Source organism: Eumetopias jubatus, unplaced genomic scaffold (genome assembly GCF_037043125.1).
Source record: "Eumetopias jubatus isolate StellerSeaLion01/CBP00866 unplaced genomic scaffold, mEumJub1_p1.0 scaffold_1, whole genome shotgun sequence".
In the NCBI taxonomy this organism is placed as follows: domain Eukaryota; kingdom Metazoa; phylum Chordata; class Mammalia; order Carnivora; family Otariidae; genus Eumetopias; species Eumetopias jubatus.
This window is the reverse complement of record NW_028274807.1, coordinates 75,378,225-75,386,021: the sequence shown is the minus strand read 5'-3', so window position 1 is coordinate 75,386,021 and position 7,797 is coordinate 75,378,225. Positions and strand designations below refer to the sequence as shown.

The 7,797-nt window shown below is 33.6% G+C and overlaps 1 long non-coding RNA gene across 1 annotated transcript in view; it reads right to left on the bottom strand.

The window, feature by feature from the left end:
- The window catches only part of LOC114206915 (uncharacterized), a 29,766-nt gene extending 28,503 nt beyond the window's left edge, over positions 1–1,263 (bottom strand). The window contains exon 1 of the long non-coding RNA XR_003608751.2: positions 1,177–1,263. This is a non-coding gene — a long non-coding RNA (uncharacterized LOC114206915). The remainder of the gene's footprint in view (positions 1–1,176) is intronic.
- Between the last annotated feature and the right edge of the window lie 6,534 nt (positions 1,264–7,797).

Below are 7,797 nucleotides of genomic sequence, written 5' to 3'. Positions count from 1 at the left end.
TTGATTCCAACCGTGAGTACAATTTGAGTATATGCAGGCTTCTGATTAACATCTCACAGTGGGCTCATTGATCCATCTTGATTTATAAATTGCCCTGTTACTTTCCTAGCTTACAAATTCACTGCTTCAATTCTTCTGTAATAATTAGTATATTGAGGCTAAGTAGCTTAAATGACACTAAAGAAGCAAAGGAATGTCCTAGATCAACTTCGCCATAAAATACATTCAGTTATTCCCACAGATTCTTATATAATTATTGAATATTAATATGTGAACAATGGTTAAAATTCTAATTGACATAATAAATCACCTTCATACATATACATAACTGTGTAGTAATCCCTCTATTATAAAGAAGACACATTTCAGTGACATACACCATTTTGTTACCAATAACTACATTCCCAGATCTATGATAACATGGAACAGAAGAGAGAGAAGGGTGTAGCAGAAAGAGTATTAGCCATGGAATAACAACACCTAATCCAAATCCTAGCTCTGTCACTCCTTCATTCATTATCCTGTTTCCATATCTTATTTCCGTACATCTTGTATATTTAGATAGTAACATAGTAGTATTGTGAGAATTAAATTAGATGTGTATTGGGCACACAAGACATGCAAGTGATCTTAGATTACAGTTCTGAAAATTTACTCTGTGCTGAGCCCTATACTTAGTACAATGCACATACTGCTTCATTTAATCATCCTGCTCCATAAAGTGGATCCTATTACTGTCTCCAGTATCTTGAGAAGTAGTACAGTGTAAGAGGTAAAAGTAGCAGCTGCAGAGAACCACTTTGTGGGTCAAATCCCAGTTCCTCTATCTGTTAGCGGTGGGACCTTGGTTAAGTTCTGAAATCCCCCTCCGTAAAATGAGGATAATAATAAAGTTCAACCACATTACATTGTCCAGAGGACTAAAGGAATTAATACATATTAAACATTTAGAATAGTGTCTGACATGTAAGTGCTCAATTATTATTATTATTATTATTATTATACAATATTGTATATTATATGGCATTGAGCTAGTGATGTAAGTAGCATTTAAATCCACAAAGTTTAAATTCTGACCTTATATTTTCAAATATTTAGCCATATATATTATATATTTTAAACATGAAATGTTAAACATAAAATCTAGGCAATGTATTTTTTCTCAGGGAAGCTTACCGAGGATTCATCCTCCCTCCCAAGCAGATGAGACAAACTGGAACTGTTTTGACAATTTCAAGCATGACTTTCATGCTTTTTATTTCTCTCAGTATGATCTTTAGACCAATGATGCAGAGTCGCCTAAAGCATCGCATTAACCCTGAACCTCTCAATTTAAATCATGCCAGTTTGTTCTCTTCATCAAAAGCCCTAAACCACAATGAGAAGTGAATATTTTACTTCAACTTTCTTATTCTCAGAATGACTTAGTTAAAAGAAATTTTTTTTTCTTTTATGGAGCTTTGATCGATGAAGTTATGGGGTTACTGAATGTCCACAAATATAAGAGGACTTAACGAGTACTGTGAAGAAAGTGCATTTTGAGGAGTACCATCTTCAAAATGTGGATTGAACTTTATGTCTAGAGATATACCAAGTATGGTCATTCTTCAGAATTGTTAAAAATCACCACATTTTATTTGAGTAGGACCTAACTAATTGCTATTAAAAACCAAGTAACTCCTTGAAATCAGGATCACAATCCTCCAGTTTCTTGATGTGTTGAGAACATTCTGACACTGAGATTAAAACAATCAACTTTGATTGTTTCCACATGTACTCTATTACCTTGGACTCCCTGGATTATCACCCATTCTAGTATTTCTGAATTAAACCAAAACAGGTTATGACTTAAAAAAATCATGCAGGAAACTCATTTTCATATAAATTTTCACATGAAGTTTTAGACCATCTAAACTCCAGATAGCCACTAAACTATGGAAAGGTATTTGAATTAATATGTTTCCTGACTCACTATGGGTGAAATCCAAATTCATATATTATGTCCTTGATTTAGTAGGCTTTGGTGAGTATGATGACAACCACTGTCCTTATTATTAAAGTTTCAAGACAGTAATATCACAAAAGAATAGGTTTAGAATAAAACATAACATCATGTATTTTCTCTTTCCCTTTTGTCAATCATTGCAGGTGCTCCGGTCAACCATTAGATTTCTATTCATTATTTCCTGCCACTATGACCAAGATTTTTCAGATCCTTTTTTACTTCATCTTGTGAAGTTTTATGTTTTATAGTTTATGAATAATAAAAAAATAAAAAATATATGTCTAATTTCCATTTAACTTTTCAAAATCATTTTCTGGTATATTGTTTCTTAGTTTTTGGATTAAGTCACTGAATGATTCAAGAACATAGTCTCATTTAATCCAACCCTTTTGTTTTGTTTTGTTTTTTACAAATGAGGACATTGGGCCTGTGAGAGGAAATTGATTTGCTCAAAATTTTACAGACACTCAGAGCAAGAGCCAGAACCCAGGTCTCTGGACTTCTAGGCCAGCATTCTCTTCATGACCTATAACGTCTTCAGGAGGTTAAGTTGTCATTGCTGGATGCCAACTTCTCGGCTTACACATTTCTAAAACAAACAGAGGCAATATGTTAGACTTTGTGAAAATCTTTATTCCACTTCTGTGGGAGTTAATGTATACTCTTTTAAAGAAGGTTTATTCGTGGGTTTTCACCTTCTGGGTTTCACTATAAGTCTTCACACTAAAAGTGAAACTAGTTCTAATTGTGGAAGTTTTGCGTGGTTTGAGTTTAGATCTAGATATAGCCACTGTATGTTACCTAGTTTCCAGAACAAATGTTAACCTCTTCTCAGTATGTGTTTTGAAAAGGAAGATAACCTGGTATTTGCAACAATGTCTTCCTCAAATCACTAACATTTTAGACCACAATTTTGAGTTTTTTTATAGGCGTCAGCTCTAAGCAACTCAAATTCAGAGAGAGATTTTGTGTAAGGTTTCACAGCTTCTCTAAATGGAATTAGAAAGTTCTAGGTCTCTGCCATTGAAAGCAGGATGTCTTCCTGATGAAATTGGGTAGACATAGGACTACTAATTATGCTACCCCTTGCTGCCACATGCACTAAGACTTTTTTTTTTAAGATTTTTATTTATTTATTTGAGAGAGACAGAATGAGAGACAGAGAGCACGAGAGTGGGGAGGGTCAGAGGGAGAAGCAGACTCCCCGCCGAGCAGGGAGCCCGATATGGGACTCGATCCCAGGACTCCAGGATCATGACCTGAGCCGAAGGCAGTCGCTTAACCAACTGAGCCACCCAGGCGCCCTGCACTAAGACTTTTAATAATGTAAGGCACATGTTGCTTATTATACTGACAATTGTTTTTAAAGATTTTATTTATTTATTTGACAGAGAGAGAGAGAGAGAGAGAAGCAAGAGAGGGAACACAAGCAGAGGGAGTGGGAGAGGGAGAAGAAGGCTTCCCGCTGAGCAGGGAGCCCGATGCGGGGCTCGATCCCAGGACCCTGGGATCATGACCTCAGCCGAAGGCAGACACTCAACGACTGAGCCACCCAGGCACCCCGACAATTTTTTTATTTTAGACCAATATTGATGCACTATCACTCAAATATATTAACAGAACTCTCAAAGAGCAGAAAAATCATATTTAAATGGCAGTATTATGGTTGGTCCCTTTAAGTAGAGCAAAATATACTATAAGTATCAATGTGTTATCATAGCAATAAACAGAAAGTAATAGATTTTCTTTATTTCTTTTGCATGTCATGGCAATGTCCTTGAACCATGATTGAAAACTGAAAAGAAGTAGAATACAGCAGGTACCCAAAGAAAGGAACTGTGGCTTGAGCATAAGCACTGGCTTATACATGGAAGATGTCCTTTTTATTGTGTTTTGATCTGAAATTATCATTTTGTATTATTGTCTTTGCAATTAAAATATGTCCCAGGGGAGAAAAGCTATAATGAAACATGATGTAGAGTTTTAGCTCTTCTCAATTGAAGTTGATGGTATTCCCCATATCTATGGAGCTCTCAGTAGCTTTAACAATTTCAACTTTCCTTTTTACAGACATGACTTCCTCCGGTGAAATGTCACAGAAACATGGAAGATGCTTCAGTGAAGTTCTTTACATTCATTAATGATTAAACATTTAAGGAACTGACCTTCTGCAAATCCTTTCCACAGTTTGAACTTCAGTCCGTCACATCATAGTACTGTTATAACTTCAATTAAATTATGCAGACCATTTCAATGCATGGATGTTTTTTTAAATATATATTTTAGTTACCAGGAATGGTTACCTAGCTCCAAACCTTGCTTTTCTAAGAAACAATCAAAACACACTATACAATGAAATGCTTTCTATAGCATTTATCATTTACATTTATGAATAATAACTGAAAATTGATTTTTTTTTCTGTACAACTTAGGTACAATATGTTTGCTTATTATTGAGGAACAAGGAAAGACAATGCTGTATATGTTCTTTTAAATATTTGACTTCTCTTATATCCTTTGTGAGCCTCTTGGGTAATAATTATGAAATTGGGCTTCTTTTAACATAGTCACATTTCAGTGAGGTTCAACCAGATAAAACATAGCCCCAGTTCCAGAAATAAAAGAAGAAAGATTTATAAGCAAGGAAAAAAACAGCAGTAATGAACCCATTAATTTTATTCTTCCAAAGAACTGAGAAAATACTTGTAGGTCAGAGCATATTGACAAAACTAGGAAATAAAGGCTATCACTCATTTGTCAAGTTTGGAGGTCTCATGTCTCCTAATAACTTTTATTTTCTCTAAATTACAACTGGTAGTTAATTAAGAGAGGCGCGGCTAATTATGAGAACAACCACATAGGAGTAACAGATGAAATTATGGGGGAGGGCAAAGAATCACTAAGTAGTAAACCACTAGAGCAGGCTGGGGCTCATTAAATACACATAATTTTAGCACGGTACTTTTTAACACAGTTCAATAAGCCCATCATCTTGATGTTACTGACTCACCCAAGAAACTGTTTGATTGGTTTCATATACTGTATTTAATAAGGCAATGAAAAGTATAATATGTTTAAGAATAATGTCTTTAAAATGATTCAAATTATTTTTAATTGATCTACCAAAGCATAAAGTGTCATGTTCTGGAAAGTTCAATTCTCAACAATAGCTGTGATGTTACTGCAACTTAGGTACATAAGCCCATTATGCATTGGGTATGCTTTCAAAACACAAAGATAACTTATTTCTTGAACCAGACATTTAGCACAAGTTAGCAAAAGTTCATAAAGCCTCTGGAAAACACTTCTTTAAACCCTGCTAATCACTGTCAAACAGACCTGATATATTGGAGGAAAAAAGTTTGGTCAGTAGGACAGATGTTTATTTTAGCATAAAAAAGGAAGAGTATTTGAGAAGGTATATTCATATCACAAGGGGAGAAAAATGGATAGTTGTTATTTTTAACTAAAAAAATGAATAAATGTATGATTCAAAGAATAAAATGAACTCAAAGAAACATGTATATGAACGTGTTTCAATGAACATGGCTTTGTATATAAATTCTTAGTTTTGGGGAAATTTTTCCAACTGCTGAAAATCTTCAAATTTAAGTTTAGGAAAAAAAAATAAATGAATGATTCTGTTAATTAGATACAACACTGTCAACTTGACCACTACAAGGCCATTTGATAGTCCATGCCAGGCAAAAGTACAACTGATTTGTCATTGTTCACAACTTAAACCTTAAGCATACAATAGGCAGAATAAATGCCACTGTTTCTTTATGCTTAAAAGAGCTACAATCTTCAAGCAGTAGTGAGTAGCTGTGTATCTTTTTTCTAGTGTTCTTTTTGTATCCAGAGAACAAATTTCAGACACAGTATTTCCAAAAGCAGGCTAAATTTTGCTATAACAAAGAGAAATTCTGCTATAGCAAAGAGAAATGAACTTTGAGAGAGCTAACCAATTCTGTTTCTCATAAACTTGCATAAGAAAATTAGCAGTGATACAGAGGCAAATATCCTGTAGGACTCACTATTTGAAGGAATTTTTTAAGAAGTTAGACTGTCTCTTGCCACTTTTCCCCAACCTTCTGCTGAATTATAAGAATGTGTTCTATTCTTTGGAAGTTCTTTCTTCCCTTTATCTCCATCTGGATATTTGTAAGCTACGTTGGCCTAAAATTTTCTCATGGCGCAGGTTAAAGTCGAATTAAACAAATTGATTTCCTAGCATCTTTATTTTTTAATGCAAAGTTATGCTTATGGCATTCAGTTTAATTAAAGTCAAAGGTACAATATATGGATTTATACTCTATTCTAATATATAATGCATTTATCTCATAATATATACCCGACCTCAATGAACAAAAAGAGAAAAATGTTTCCTCCACTTAAAACTATTTTATTTCATATTTTCATTTCTACCACTACTTTACACAAAGTAGAAAATAAGTCAGCAGTACACTAGTTTGAGATAGGGCATTCTTTTAACACAGCAGGAAATTAAAACATAATTTCTGTTAAGAACGTGATGAGTCATCTCATTCGTTTGTGAAGATTCACAGAGCAAATAGTAAATATGGATTTCCATGTTCTGGGATCAATTACATGACCAATTTTTTCATGAGGGATGTTCATTCCTGATTACATCATTTTAAAATTTTCTCACTCTACAAAAAGTCTAGCAAATTCTACCTTTAATCTACAGATAGCTTTAGGGAATTAAATTTCTTAAAGCAAATTATTAAAAGACAATTTAATGGATTCTTCTAAAAAGAAGTAGCAAAACCTTTTTTGAATGACCTTAGCCCTGAAGGTTCAAAATGCCTGCATAGTGTTTAACTATTCCAAAGTTAATAAACATGAGATGATGAGAACAAGAGTTATCTTTTTTATAACAATATCATGTTTGTGTTTACAACTAGTGTAAATATGTGGGAATAATTAGGCATTACTGAACAACTAATACTTACGTACATTTGAGTGGCTCCTAACAAGTATATAAATAGCACTACAGATATATTACTCAACTTGGTTTGTTTTATGTTTTTTTAACTTAAACAATATTATTCATACTCTCTTATGAGTAAGTTTTCTCTTTGAGCACCACAAAATTAATATTACGTAGATAAGCTGCATTTCCCCCATATTGTGAAGTAAGGAACTGTGTGTAGGCTCATCTGACCTTCTATTCTAGTCCTTAACACTCTTTCAAGTTACTTTGACAATGTTTCTGTGCCAGTACATGTGACAGACAAAATTGAAGTTCAACTCCCAGCCTTTTGTTGATTAAATAAGCTTATTCAGTTATAAGCAAGAGCATTTTCATGTACAGATGTGAAAAAGAAAAAAGGAAAAAAAAAAGAATCAAGAGAAAGCCAATGAGTTTTTGTTTTGTTTTCTTTATTTTTTAGCACAATGAGTGTAATCTCTTACAGACATGCTGAATCTGAAATAGTTCGTGATGCTGTGGAGAAGGCAGAGATGAGAATTAAGAAACCAAAAGGCAAATTGTTTTGTAAGAAAGTTTTCTTAGTATCTATCTCTGAGACACCTAGTACTACTTTCTCCTACAGTCCAATAAACCATACATTCCTGCTTTCTAGTAATGTATCCATTTGGTTGTAGTAGTTTCAGTGACAGTTGTCCAAATGAACAGAAAAGAGATAGTAGCCAGCACAATCATAAGAAAGAGAAAGGACAATGATGCATATTTCTTCCATAAATTGAGACAATATAATTTATTTTAATTTTCCAAAGTGCTTTTTAAAATATTTTAATTGATAATA